The 15,798-nt window shown below is 42.2% G+C and overlaps 2 pseudogenes; one reads left to right on the top strand and one right to left on the bottom strand.

The window, feature by feature from the left end:
- Nucleotides 1–7,155: 7,155 nt before the first annotated feature.
- On the top strand, nt 7,156–7,998 carry LOC140504477 (vomeronasal type-1 receptor 2-like; annotated as a pseudogene).
- A 6,625-nt stretch (nt 7,999–14,623) lies between these two features.
- LOC140508473 (vomeronasal type-1 receptor 4-like) lies at nt 14,624–15,524 on the bottom strand (annotated as a pseudogene).
- Nucleotides 15,525–15,798: the final 274 nt, after the last annotated feature.

Here is a 15,798-nt window from a genome sequence, read left to right as displayed (position 1 = left end):
AAAGTCTAAACTAAAGACCATTCATCCTAAGTTTCTAGCATTTTCATACCTGGGAGCAACAAAATTGGAATCTGTGGAAAGTATTTTTATAGTATTCCTGCTGTCAATAAAATATATAGTCCATCTATATTGCCTGAGGTTATAGAAGAACCTGCTTACTAGTTGTGCTTCTTGTGGCAGATCACACTACTTCATCTCAAGTTCTTCTCCAACCACAGTCTGCATTGCCCATGACATCCAGGCTCCAAAACCAGACCTCTGCTGCTGTCTCATCTTGGAACTTTCCTCATCACCTCGAACTCCTTGTTCTGGAACATCCAGCAATACTCACTTACTTGGAATATCTCTGGGCAAGGCTACCCCCCACTCCAATTGGTGAGCTCCTTCTGGGATGTCCATATTGTAGATGGGCTCAGGTCAGCCAGGTTTCATTGCCTTGCTGAGTTCTCTCTTAATTTGCAGACTTTCCACTCTACCAGGCACCTTTAACTCCACCCCACTGCAACTTTTGAGTTTCCTTTTATGTTTGGTCTTTCTGCTTGGGGGCAGGCACTGACTTTCTTTTTTAATTAAATTTGTACATCCAGTGCTTATGACAACATCTGGCATATAGGAAGTATGAAATAAATGTGTCTTCAATTAGGTTGTCCTTTCCTCCCTGTGGATCCCTTGCCCACTCATATGTAAGGAATTTCAGTACCATGGACAGCTCTGTGGTACATAGTGTGAATGAGGCCTTTTCATTTTCAATATTAACATGAGGGGCCTAGGCAATTTCCCATTTACTACCAATCTGGTGCTTCTCTGCTTTTCGTTTCTGAATATGTGTGTATGTGTCTTTGTATAAATATATAAATATATATATATCATAAAAAACTGTGCAGTATATTAGTATGAGTGGGATGTTTCAGGGAGCGGCATGTTCACATTCTGCACAGTGTCTCTGGCATGGTGAATGGTCAATGGGAAATGTGCACAGATGTGACCAAATGTGTAAAAATAATCCCTAACTACTGAAATGCCCTGAAGAATTGATCCAGGGCTTGAATGTCTGCTAAGGACAAATTCCACAATCAATAAGCTATGCAATAAGCGTTTCTGAAAGTGCTGCTGTGTAGCATACACTGTACTTGGAATAAAAGACCAAACCTAACTGTGCCTTCTCTCAGGAAGCTTATCGCCTACTGGAAGAGACAAATATATGCACACATAAGTTTGTACAAAGTTTACATGGAGCAAATAGAAAGTCATTGGCAGGAAGGAGACTTTAGCAGTGGAATGATCAGGAACAATTTCATGTAGAAAGTGGTGCTTGAACTGAAACTGGAGGAAAATGAGATACTCTCAAAATCCAAGGTACTATCGTCTACCAGGGTAATACCTCAAATTGTTCAGGTAACTTTTCATGAGGTCATAAATTAAATCTATTTCTCTAGATCTCCTGAATGTCCATCCCAGCCCTCGGTGCTCCTGGCTGGGCCATGTCTGGCTCTCATCCCTACTTTCCATGCCAAGAAGCACAACAAAGTTTTTCTCTCATTTGCTGGCTGAGCACTCTTAGTACTCACTGATTAGGATCACTGACAGCCCAGTGTTTGCTCCTCTTCAGCTTTTACTCAGTCCCTGATGAGACAGTGTCACTTCATCTGTAGATGACATGATAACCACAGGGCTAAGGGGAGATGAGCTCAGAAATACAGCTCCTCTAATAGCAGGCCTGTACTTCTCCCTGTGTGCTCTGGTGGATGGATCCCTGGCCTCCCCACTGACACATCAGGCAGCCAGGTGACTGTTGTCTGTATCCAGTTTGTATGAGTGAGTTTGAGGGAGTCCTTAGCCTGCTTACTGTGCAGGAAGGACTGAAGCCCTTGGAAGTTCAGGTTTCTTACATGAAAGAAAGAGAGTAGGCCACCCAGCAAGGGCTTCTGGGGTAAGATCAGGGCTCTCCCAGTTAATGTCATGGTGTCATTGTTAGAGTATCCCAGGTGGAACTCCTTAGAGTCACCATGACTTTAGTTAGGACAGACTATAAACTCATTTCCTTCCCTTGACAGAACAGCTCTGTGATTAAGGGGAGATTCAGCAACTCTCATTGACATGATAATCCAATATTATTGTACACGATTTCTCTAAATACAGTGAGACACAGTGTGCAGAGTGGAGGGATGTGTGGGCTTGGAACCAGGAGGACCAGAGATGAAGGCCTGCCTTCGGGATTTAGAGCCTATGGGACCCTGAACAAGTCCCTAAACTTCTCAGAGACCTGTCTCCATAACTTTTTGAAACTATCAATTGAAGACTTGGAAGAGTCTAACGTGTTTTGTTAGCAGGAATCTCCTCACCCTGACCCTCCCATACCAATGATATCACAGGTGCAGTCCCTACTCTCTTCTTAAAAGGCATAGATATTTTGTTTCTACGATCTGGAGTCCAAAATGCAATAGGAAATCCTCACCAGACAAGGATAATTGATCACAGCAGTATCAATATTAAGAGTTTAAACTGGAAAATTGACATCTGTGTTCAAAATATCAACTTCCCTCATCCAGGATGGGGAACCTTGGAGATGCCACATTACCCAAGGTGCAGACCTGGGAAGCATCAGTGGACCTTGGCAAGACACAAAGCTGGGCACGATCAAAGGAACATTTCCTAACAATAAAACTATCCCAAAATGGAGTGAGAGTTCTCTGAAAGTAGCCAGGTATACCTGGCACCAGGCTTCCTGGCTGAGCATGACATAGGAGAAGGAAGAAATCTTTAATGATTACTGAATTACGCTGCTATGTGCCCAGCATTGTGCTAAGCACCGTGCAGTGTGATCTCACAACAACCCTACAAGGGAAGATTTTTTTATTATCCCTGTTATAATTCAGGAAACTGAGGCAGGGAGAGGTTAGTTGACCTCCTCAGAGCCATACAGTTAGTAGGATGTCTGAGGCTGGGTTTTAACACAGGGCTTCCTGACTCCAGGCTCAGTTCTCTGCCCATGATATAACCCAGCTTCCTCTGGTTTGTAGGAACGTTGCTTGTTCAGGGGTGGGGAGGACAAGGTGATATCTGAGGCTCCATAGCATTCTTAGGCCCTGGATTTTCAGGTATCTCCTCCTTTCCCTGAGTCACAGTTTCTTCCCCTGAAATATCAGAGAAAGCTATTCCCTGTCAAATATTCTGACTCTTATGGTAGAAATGGCCTCTGGTCACCAGGGCCCCAGCTCTGATGGAGACAGTGTGCCTGAACACTGCACTTTAGGACTGAGATCTTGACATGGGTCCCCATTCCTGCCTTACTAGCCTCCTGTGGTGATGACTGATGTCTTTCTCTTTCATATCCCCATGGAGAGATGCCAGGTCTCAATATGAGACCAGCCCAGGAAGCAAAAACCCCTAGGAAGTTACCCTGCCTCTCTACGTGAGGGGAGAAAGCTGGTTCATTTCTGCCAAACTCCCAAAGCAGGATCTGGGACCCACAATCTGCGGCTGCCTTTGAGTGAAGATAACTAGACTGAACTCCTGGGGCCTACTTCCAACTCTTTCAGAGCTTGTACACTAGCATGCCCAAGAGTTCTCTTCTGATCTCTACTCCAGTGCAGTGACAGAACAGAATTAGGGTCAGTAGGGAAAGGGGGATTCCTGTCATCAGTGAGAGGTCCCCAAATGAGGAGAAGCCTGCTGCTATCCTTTCTTCTTCAAGGCCAGAGAGAGACAGTTCTTTGGCCAAAGATGCCCTGAAACAGACCGTCTCGGGGCCTTCCCCACAGCCTCCTCTGCTTTCTGCTCCAGGTCTCTGGCTCTGTTGCCTCTCTGTTGGTTTTGGGACTCCTTTTCTGTCTGTTCCAGCATGTCCCAGATAGATGGGGTAGGATATGTCTCATAGGCCTATCTCTCATAGACCAATTTCACTAATGACTATGGGACAGGGGATGTACTGGTACTTATCAATAAGAATCTCCTTGGATTGCTTACGTTGGGTGGTGCAGAGAAGCAGCACCATGGATAAAGAACTGGGTCTGGAATCAGAAACATTCACTATCAGGAGTTAAAATCTGGCATCAGTCAGTTATCAACTGTGTAACTCTAGGAGAGTCATTTCACTTTCTTTGCCTCAGTTCCTCATCTGTAAAGCCAGGTGGAGAAGGACATGGTGAACCACTCTAGTATCTTTGCCAAGAAAACCCCAAATGGGATTACAAAGAGTCCAAAACACTGAAATGACTCAACAACAAAACTGTGCTCTGTCAACAATCAAATCTGGAACTTGCAGTGTTCCAGAGTGAGCATAGTCTCTGACTTGCCTTCTTTTACTTGTCCCAATCAAAGGCATGAACTCAATAACAGAAACCAACATTTTTAAAAATTATGAGAGAACAGTTTCCCACCTTACCAATGGCAAAGACTCAGTAGTCTCAGGATTCATTATTCCTGAGTCACGTTTCTTAAACCTTGACAGGGTTGGTCAAGTCCTCGTATTCCTAGCTTCAAAGGACTCCCAGTAGTTTGGTTGAAGTCTGAAATTTCCCTTTAAAGCTACCTCAGGGGTGAGGGATCAAGTCAGTATTCAGATACTCTGTATTGATCCCCTGTACAGATGGATCTCAGGAAAAATTAACACAAGTATTGCCAGCACTAGTATCAGTTAACTAAAGATAGCCACAAATTATGTTGGCTAAAATAGGGCTCTTTTCGACAAAAGTTACTTTATCTTAAAACCAAATTAACTTTAAAGACCAACAAAACATCTAACCAACAGTGGGAATGTTTAATCTTGGGCTTGGTGAAATGATTGAGGGAGAAGGAAAGGTCTCTTCTATTGAATTCCCAAAGATCTATGCCTCCATGAGATCTTTCTTCTGGGCACAAATGAATGAGGTGGGAGCAAGAATGGCATGCATTCTGTTTATTCTCAGCTAGCTCAGAGTATATATAGAAATTCTATTTCCATGCATGCAAGAAACTCGTATACACTGCATGCTAAGCTTACATAATTGCTGAAGGTGAGTTATTGCTTAAGGGTGATCCATCACGTAAGTCATGCAAGGACATGATGCTCCAAGAGATTTCTCCTAAGGACACCATGACCCTCATAATCTGAGAGTTCCAAACCCCTTAAACCCCTTACACTCTTCTCTTAAGGCAAGCAAAGCTGCTTCAGCACCCTATAACCAACACCCAGTTAGTATTGGCTAACTTGCTCTACTTCAAGGGCCCCAGCCCATCCTTCCCTTTCACTCCCTCTGCCATATTCCTCTCCTCCTTCCTTACTGCCCCTTCTCTTTAAGGCTTTGATCTGGATAGGATGACTGCACCTTGACATTACCTGCTTTCTCCTTGCCATCCATTACTTACTCTAGCCCTGAGAAGGATAACTTTGTTCAGCCTCCATTGCCTCTTCTTCCCTCTCCCATCAGTCTCTTAAGGGTTCTTGAGGAGGATAGTTAGACTCCACCTACAGAGTAGAGGCTTGAGTCTATTCTCATGGGGCCTACGCCTTTAAGGTAGTTAGTCAGAAACTTTGGGGACACCAAGCCTCCCTACCTCCAACAACCATAGAGGTGCACTCAGCGCAGCCTCTGAAGGCAAGATGGAACAAAGTATGGATCAATTCTCTACTGCCTGTGCTAATTTTGACATAATAATCAACACCAAGAAAACACATGTGCTCCATCAGGCACCACCACATCATCTATATGTGGAATCATCAGTTACAACAAATGGAGAAGTAATGAATGCTGTGAATAAGTTCACTTATCTAGGTAGTGTAGTTTCCAAGGATGTACACATAGACAATGAGGTTAATACGTGCTTTGCCAGAGCTAGCTCAGCGTTTGGGAGGCTCTGAAGAAAAGTTTCAGACAGAAGAGGTATCAGACTGACAACCAAACTGAAGGTCTACAGAGCCATTGTGGTGACTTCATTCATGGTAGACCTGTGAAACATGGACTACCATGGTAGTCTACCAGGTCCATGCCAGGAAACTGAATCGCTTCCATTTGAACTGTCTTAGGAAAATTCTGAGGATCACCTGGCAGGATAAGGTATCAGACACTAAAATCCTTGCTCGAGATGAATTACCAGACATTCAAGCTATACTTCAGAGAGCACAACTCTGATGGGCTCACCACGTGGTTCATATGCAAAATATGCTTGCCAGAATGACTATCTTATGGATAACTCACATGGGGCAGGCGATGACATGGTGGACAGAAGAAGCAATACAAGGACACTTTCAAGTTCCCTCTCAAGAACTTTGCATTTGAATGGGCAACATGGGAGATACTGGCACAGGACTGCTGAGCACGGGGTGCACACATCAGAAAGAGTACTGTATAAGCTTTGCTCTATAAGCGAAGCAGAATTCAGATAGCACAAAGTAAATACAGGATGCACAAATTTAGAGCAACCACTGCAAATATTCAAATGGACTATTGGTGCCCAGTCTGTGGTAGAGCCTTCCCGAGCACATATTGGTCTGATTAGCCACAGTTGGATACATTGAAACTTCACTTTACCATGGTGATGTCATTTTAGTCCTCTTCAAGAAAGCACAACAACCAACCAAACCAATATGCACACACATACATGCATGCGTATTCATACATACGCGAGTGTGTGATGAGATTCTGAATTTGAACATTTCATTACAATGATTAGTTTGTTTTAATCCTAGGTAATCCACTATTTGGCTCCTCATATCCATGTATTTTTCTTCTCTTCAGCTTTAGGGGGCTTATTTTGGATGAAAATTTCTGAATTCAGCCAACATTACTATGAGCCTGAAGTTAGACACCATTTCTTAGATTTCAACAGAGATTGGGTTCTCTGTGTCACCTTACTGTTATATATCCTAATTAATTTCTTGCCCTTTTGTGTTTCAGGCAATTACAATGAAGGAGAAAGTTCTGAGTAACAAAACAAGATTCTGTCCTAGTTTCTGTGGCTAGCCAAGCAACCAGAGGGGAAGTTGGAGAAGGAGTCATCATTTGGGGGAGGGGGGCTTTCCCCAAGGAATATGCTCCCTTCCCTGACCAGCTTCCATCAGTACTCTCACAGGTGGATTATGGGCCTTCATTGTGCTCACTAAGACAGATTCTTGAATGTTCCTTCTTTTCTTTTTTTATGATAACTCCAGCTATGCCTACTTAGCACTCCAAGAGCATGCATCTGTATAATATAGTAAACAGAATGATATTCTTTTCTCAGACTGGAGTTGGGGTCCTGGGTAACTCCTTCTTCATCTACTTTCATGGTTTCACTTTGTTCAGCAGCCACAAATCAAGGTCAATGGACACTCTTATGGTTCAAATTACATTGAATAATACCATAGTTCTCCTGTCTGAAGGATGCCAATAGTAATCTTCTATTTAGGGAAAGGATTTGTCCCAGGAAATGGAGGTTGTAAAACAATATATTACCTTCATCAAGTCAGACGGGGCCTTTCCATCTGTACCACCTGTCTCCTGAGTGCCTTTCAGGCAGTCACTATTATTCCCAACAACTGGAGATTGAACAAATTCAAACTCAGAGCTCTGAATTCATCAGGCCCTCCTGTCTTCTCTGCTGGATATTCACCATGATGGTAGAAATTAGTGTGCCAATATACATACAGAATTGAGGAGTAACAACAGCCACAGAAGTGAACTGTATCTCCTTTATTGCTACTGGGAAAAGACCCTTCAAGACATCTTCTTTGTGGTATCAATAGTCTGCACCAGTGCCTACATAGTATTTCTACTATACAGACATTCTCGGATAATCTAGCACATTCACAGACTAAGTCTCTCCCCAAAGACATCTGTAGAGATAAAGACCACCCAGACCATCCTGCTGCTGCTGGACATCTTTGTATCTGCTTATTGTGTCAGTTGTGCCTTCACACTATACATGGTGTACACTCTCCCGTCTAGTCTCTGGGTAGAGATTGTGACTGCATTCATTGAATTGTGTTTCCCCACCATTAGCCCCTTTGTGCTGATTCACAGGGACATTCAAAGCTCTTAGTAATACTGTGTTTCCTGGCAGAGATTAAAACCCTACTTTCAGAATACCTGTCAGGGTTTCTGAGTCAATTCACCTTCTCTGGGAAAGATTCCTTAGTGAAGATTTCTGGGAAGAGCCCAGACTCACCTGCCCCTCTAAAAGTAAATTAGGTCAAAGTGGACCAGGATCTGTGGTTGTGGAAGATGTCAACTTTTCTCAGTCCTAAATATACAAGACAGAGACACCTGAATAAGGCCTTGGGACCATCAGGGGCAGAAGTTTTCATAAACTTATGGTAAAAATATAAAGTCTTCTGTATTAGTTCTTCCAAACTGGACTCAAACACTCTTTCCAACATCATCAGATGGTACTCCTTCTCCTGCGGTTTTCTGCCCAAATCTTTTTCCCATTTCTTCCTCACACTCAGTCTATCTCCCATCTCCATGCTTTTGCACTGACTTGCTTCTCTGCCAAGATGTCTCCTTACTTCTATCTCCTAGGGTCTCTCTTTCTTTAAGATGTCATTTAAGCACTCTCTCTACTGAAGCCTTAAGCAGTCTTTCCACTTGTTCAGACATTCCTTTAAAAACCACCTTGGATATAATGGCTTTGTGTTTATTTCTGTTTATTTACGTTGTATTTATGATGTGTGAATTCATGTCTTTCCTGTGTCCACATTAGAATATAAGGTCCTTGAGAGGCAGAGCCAAGATGACAGAGTAGAAAGATGCACCTGTTCTAGCTCTTCCCCCATAGCCCATGAAATACCTGTAAAAAAATGACTCTAAACAAATTCTAGAACAGCAGAAACCTCAAAATGACAGATTGAAAGAGATTTCCAGTCCAAGGTAGCCTAGAAGTTTGAGAAGAAAGGTCTATTACATGAGCTATGGAGGGGAGTGCAGTCCACGGACAACAAGCCGGAGCAGGACAGGAGAAGGCTGGGGTGCAGAATGCCAGGCAGCAGCTGCAATTCCCAGATCCCTCAACATCTTTCAAAATAGACTAGCTCAAATGGCAAAAGAGGCCCAAAACGGCAATGAGGAGAAGAATACTTTAGATTATAAGCTCCTTGAAGGAAAGGAATGTTTTATTTTTTGTCATTGTCACCCTAGTCCCCCATCAGATCCTGGCACAAGGTAGCCATTTAACACATACTTGCTCATTCCTTGATTGCTAGATTGTCTTCAAGTAAGTAAACTGTCTTTCTCATTTTTTCCTCAGAGGAGCCTCCTTTGTGTATACTATATGGCAATGAGCTGTGAGACTGGTGACCTTGCACAGCCCTCCTTCATTCAAATCAAAGTCAACTTAAAGTCATGTCATCATCTTGATGTCATGGTGCTCTTTGAGAAAGAAGGACAAGCACAATATGACAATGAGGATTGTCCTATACTGAAAAGAACTCCAGACTGGAAGAAGACCTTGCAGTTCCAACTATGTCCACTTAAGACTGTGTGCAGTCAGCAACAGTTGACTGATGGGGTCACAAATCCAGAGGAACTAGCCAACTAAGATGCTCTTCTAGTTTGCCATCCTACTGGTCAACTGGCCTGGGAATACTTGTGGATCCTCTGGTTGTTTGTGTGTGTGTCTGTGTGTGTGTGTGTGTGTGTGCCTGTGGTTTGTCCTCCATTCTCAAGGGGGGATCATGATATCAAGGGAATGATGGCATGACTTCCAATTGTATGGGTTTTGAGTGAGGTGGATCCTGATGACCTGTGACAGCCAAAAATGAACACTTTATGACCAAGCTAGAAAATGTGACCAATCCCAAAATGAAATGAAGCAGCTCTCCTAATGGAAAAGCAACATAGCCATATACAGTCTCCTTTATTAAAGGCAAAGGAAATATTGAAGAGCCCATTAGCACAGGCAGAGCTGTATTCCATTGCACCCAAGTGTGCATTTTAAAATTTCCTTTAAAGATTTCTGTGATGGCAAAGCCAGATCAGCATCCAGTGTCCAATACTCATGAAACGTGGGAAATATCCAAAATTTTTCTGAGGGTCCTGGTAGACATAGTGGAAAAGTTTTCTAAATACGACCCCCTCCAAGAGGATTGACAAAAATCCTCAGACTTAATTCAGGGTCTGTAAGTCTGTAAATGAGCATTAATTAAGCAACCAAATGCTTAATTTGCTTGGTGCTGGGGAGATAATGAAATGCAAACAATGCCTTTACTCTCCAGGAACTTACAGTCTAATGAGAGACAGGACAAGGAAAGAACTTTTACCAACAAGTTAGAGAAAGAAAAAATTGGAAATAATCAACTGAAGGAAAGCTCAAGGAATCAAGAGAACTGCCAAAGCTGCAAATAGAAGAAAGTGGACTTTGAGCTGTTACTTGAAAGAAGGCAGGGAAACCAGGAGGCAAAGTGAGGAGGGAGCCCTTCCAGGCCTGGTGGGCAGGCAGAGAATGTGCCCCAAGACAAGAGTTGCATGATGTAGTGAGAGGAAGAGCAAAGGAGCCAGTGTCACTGGATCTAAAATTACGTGGTGGCATATAAGGTGTAAGAAGACCTGAAATGAAGGTGATGATGGGATTTCAATGCTAAACTGAGAATTTTGTATGTGATCCTGGAGGTGATGAGAACCACTGGAATTGATTGAATGAAGTCAAGGATCATACAAAATCATACATCATACCTGTGTGAAGGGCCCATGAGACTTTGGTACCTCCTCTTGAGAGTCATCTTGAAGTTTCTGCTTTTGGCGATGACTTCTTACATGTGTTTAATTGATGATCTCTCATCAGACACCTACTTCTGAAAGGACTCTTAAAATAACAACTGGATTTCTGCAACAGATCCTATTTTATGCCATATCCTCCAACAGATTTCTCCCTTTGTCTTCCATACACTTTCACTTATCTTCAGTCTCTCCCTGCCTACTGGTTAAGAATATACCCATGTCTCCCTGTACTGAAAAAATCCCCACTTAATCCTTACATCCCTGATATCATCCTCGGTCTCATCTGCCCTTCGTAGCTCAACTTCTTGGAAGGCCTGTCTGCAACTAATGCCTCCACTTTCTCTCCTCTCACTCTCTTCTCACCTCCTTACAACCTGCTTTCTGACCTTGTCTTTCTAACTATCCTGCTCTTTCCAAAGTCACCAATGATCCCTTAGTTGCAAATCCAGTGGGCTTTTCTCAATCCTTATATCCTTGACCTTCACCACTGCTGATCACTCTCTCCCTCTGGATGATCTCTGTAGGTTTATAAGACACCAATCTGTCCTCCTTCTCCTCCTTCCTCTATGAATGCTCTTTCTCTTTCTACTTTGCTGGGTCCTCTTCCACACTGTGCCCTCTAATCGTACATGTCCCTCAGGGGGCTTTTTGAATCTTCTCTTCTCCCTCTGTATGTCACTTGGTATGAGCTCTGGATACCAAACAGCAAACACTGGGGTGCCAAATGTGGGATGCTGAGAACAGGGCTTATAGCATACTGAGGCAGAGGGAATGACCAAGCTGCAGGTTTTGGGGTGGAAAGTTAGGCAGAGGGAATGGCAAACCTGCAAGTGGGATGTATTAGGCAGAGTGAAGGCCAAGCAGCAGGTAAGACCAGTTAGGGATCACCAGATCAGTTGTTTTGCATAACAAGAAAAAAACCATAAAGAAAGTTGGGGAGTCTCCAGAGGGGAGAGTTTGAGAGATGTAGGAAATAAGCAGAGGCTGAAGTGACAATGTCTGGTCAGCCCCAGGCAATTCATTGGCCAGTTCTCAGTCAACTGTGTTCTTCAAATGTCCTCTGGGTTCTGCTCATTTCCCTCTTCATTATTTTCTGCATCTTTCCATGTTTTTCTAAGCTTATTTCTTAAAGTACAATAGTATTCTATCACAATCATGTGCCACAATTTGTTCAGTCATTCCTCAATTAAGGGGATTTGCCACAATTTCCAGTTCTTTCCCACCACATGGAGAGCTGCCAGAAATATTTTACAACATAAGTTCTTTTACTTTTTCTCTGATCACCTTGGGAAACAGACTTGGTGATGGTATTGCTAGTTCAAAAGGTATAGGTAGTTAAATAACTCTCTGGCATCTTTCCAGATTGCTCTCTGAAATGAATGGTCCCATTCAGAGTTCCAGCAACAATGAATTAGTATCCCAGTTTTCCCCTTCTTCTCCAAAATCTGTGGTTTTCCCCCATACACCCCTAATACAAACCATTTTGAACCCCTAAAACCTGAGACAAGCCTAAAACGTGGATTGGCCAACGAGGAAGGACATATTAGCCCGCTCTGAATCTAACCTACCATAATGAATTGCATGCTCTGGCATAACAGGCATTCTTTACTCTCTGAGTGAACTCGAAATGCCCTTTCCTGTGTCAGCAAGTAAAAGGCCAGATAAAGCTGACCAGGAGCATTCTTCTGTTTATGGCTGTCCAGGACAGGTCGCCTTGAACCAGACACTGTCTTCAATAATGAGACTTCTTCTTATCTAGGTATTTTGTGGACACGTTATGCTATCTATATGTATATATGCATGTACATATATATGTTTATATGTATGTATATGTATGCATGTACATACATATGCTTATATGTATGCATGTATATATACATATACACAGTTATAGTTATTTTAAAGATAAAAGAAACAAAGACATCTTGGATTTATAATTTCAATTGACACTTGACATTTTGTTATCTTACTATGTTTACAATCTATCCACTTAAAAAATTTTCTTCTCACGTTATGGTTAACACATGTGGAAAGTATAATTTTGACTGATACAGGCATCCTGAGTCAGTAAGGGAGGGAGGAGTGAGAGGAAATGGTTCTGCAGATAAAGGTCCCCTTTGTCTATCTGTCCTTGGTTTCACTTTCCGCCATCAGCTCCCCTGCACATCTCTATATGCATGTTCCATCACCTGTGAGAGAAATAAACAAGCACATGGAGCCTAATTCTGTTTGCTTTTCTTAGAATGAACTCAGTAATGGTTGACGTCTTCTAACCTTGGCTATACTGCTTTTATCTGCACAAACCTTTTCAGTTTAACGAACTGAAAATTATCCATTTTTCATCTCACACTACTCTCTATTGTTTATTCATATATTTATTGTGTCTAATGGTAGTCATTTCAAGGGGGAGGAAAGGGGAGGGAAGGGAAGAAATGGAAAAAGGAAATTTCCATCTTAACTTTGCTGTATGTTTAGAGGGAATAGCAAACTATACATGATAGATTTGCAGTTTCATGCACAATCATCTTTTTTGTTGTACTGTGTTATAGAAATGCTTATTTTGCTCCATAAATGGAATATAAAATAAATTTTAATTAAAATAATTTATTTGTTTTCAGTTTTCAACAATCACTTCCATAAGTCTTAAATTTCTCCTCCTCCTTGTCCTTTCTTTTCTTCTCCCCTCCCTCCTCAACATAGCATGCAATCTTATATGGGTTCTACACACACATTCTTATTAAACACAATTTCACATTAGTCATGTTGCATAGAAGAATGAAAACAAATGGGAGAATCCATGAGAAAAAAAACCCCAAACATAACACAAGAGAAAAAAGTCTGTTTCATTCTACATTCTGATTCCATAGTTCTTTCTCTGGATGTGCATGGCATTTTGTCACAAGCGTCCTTGGAGGATATCGTAGGTCCTTGCATTGCTGTGAAGGGCTTTGTCTATCATAAACAGCCCCAGCACACTGTGGATGTTACTGTGTATAATGTTCTCCAGATTCTGCCCATTTCACTTAGGATCAGTTCATAGACGTCTTTCCAGGTTTTTCTGAAGTCCAACTGTGAGTCATTTCTTATAGCGCAATACTATTCCATTGCATTCATGTACTTTCAACAACATACACTTTCATCCATTCCCCAAGTGAAGGGAATTCCCTCAGTTTCCGGTTTTTGGCCAGGACAAAAAGAGCTGATTTAAATATTTTTGTACATGTGGGACCTTTCCCCATTTTTATGATCTCTTTGGGATACAATGCTAAAAGTGATATTGCTGGCTCAAAGGGTATGGACATTTTTGTAGCCCTTTGGGCATACTTTCAAATTGCTCTCCAGAACGATTGGATGACCTAGTGGCTCTACCAACAATTATTAGTGTTCCAACTCTCCCAGAGTTTCTCCAACATTTATCATTGCCCTGTTTTGTTATGTTAGCCAATCTGATAGGTGTGATATGGTACCTCGGAGCTGTTTTGATTTGCATCCATCTAATCAATAGTGATTTAGAGCACTTTTTCATATGAATACGGATATCTTTAATTTCTTCCTCTGAAAACTATCTCTTCATATCTTAATAAAAGAAAATTTAACAGAAAAGGCATGGAAATGGTAAAGAAAGTGTGTGAGAAACAAAAAGCAATCCACTTTTGATGATTGCAGGAGGAAGAACATTCTATGATGACAGAAGGTAAATCTGGGGTGACAGAAGATTTTCTATTTGAGAGAGGCAAGAGGAAGCACGTGTGCCTAGTGATCCCAAGCCTCCATTCAGGGCCATCTGTCCTCTACACTTAGGGGCAGAAAAGGTTACTGTGTCCTACAACCAAAATCCAGGATTGTTTTGATTCATTTTCTATGGAGAGTGTCAGGTCAGTCAGTGCCTTTTCCAGAAAGATTCATTACGGAGAACTACCCACGGAGATTACTTGAAAACCCTATAACTTATTCTAAGAACAGACATTGGGTTTCCACCAGGCAGCACAGCACAACCTGGGGATTTGGATACCTCTGTGCATCAGCAAAAAGGGACTGATGGTTGGGAAACACAATGCAATAAATGTAGTCACAATCATTACCCAAAAACCAGAATGAGTCACATAGACTTTATACAATATAAAGCCACAACTGATGCAGTAAGCAGAAACAAAGGTGCCCACTAGCAAGAAGATAGTTTGGGTGGCCCCAGTCTCTGGACATGTCTTTGAGGAGAGAGTGATGCTGTGAATATGTTTAACCCGCTGGTGATGTCTGTGCAGGAGGAACACCATGTAACCACTGTTGCAGACCATGCAGCCTACACACAAGATGTCTCGAAGGGAGGGCAGAATGACAATCTCCATAAATTTTTTTTCCCCATAGCAATAAAGGAGATTAATTGTTTCTGCTTCTTGATCCTGATATATATATTGGCACGTTTATTTCTATGATCATGTTGATTATACAACAGAGGAGACATGAGTGGTGGGTAAACTTCAGGAACCTGACTTTCAGTTTGGCCAACCTAGAGTTGCTGGGACTGATGGTGACTGCCTGAAAGGTGCTCAGGAGACAGGTGGTACATATGGAAAGGCCCCGACTGACTCGTTGAATATAAAATACAATTTTACATGCTGTAACGCCCAGGAAATATCCAGTCCTGAAATATGATATTAGTAATGGGCATCCCTGCGAGAGAAGTACTATGGTGTTGGTGAAAGTAAGTTGTGTGAAAATGGAGTCCATGGGCATCCACCTCTGACTGCTGAACAAAGTGAATATATAAAACCAGAGGAAGATGGAGTTTCCTAGGACCCCAATTACAGTCTGAGAAAGGAACACAATTCGCAGAGCAGTATCATGTAGATGCATACTCTTGGAATATTGTGGAGAACTGTAGGTATAGTCAAAGATACCTTGGGAAAAAAAGAATGAAGAACATTCAAGAAACTTTCATAATCAGTAAAACTTTTTCCCATGACTCAGTAGTACCTACTGGCCAAATGTGTCTTCAGAATCTCCTAGGGGAGTGCATACCACACCCTCATGCACATACACTGGCATCCACAGAAGCAGCCTCCTCTCAATCACACAGTCGCATATACATGTACATTTTTGGGCATGTATCCCATTTTACTCTCCCCAA

This window comes from Notamacropus eugenii, chromosome 5 (assembly GCF_028372415.1).
Source record: "Notamacropus eugenii isolate mMacEug1 chromosome 5, mMacEug1.pri_v2, whole genome shotgun sequence".
NCBI classification, from domain to species: Eukaryota; Metazoa; Chordata; class Mammalia; order Diprotodontia; family Macropodidae; genus Notamacropus; species Notamacropus eugenii.
This window is presented reverse-complemented; position numbering and strand designations above follow the sequence as displayed.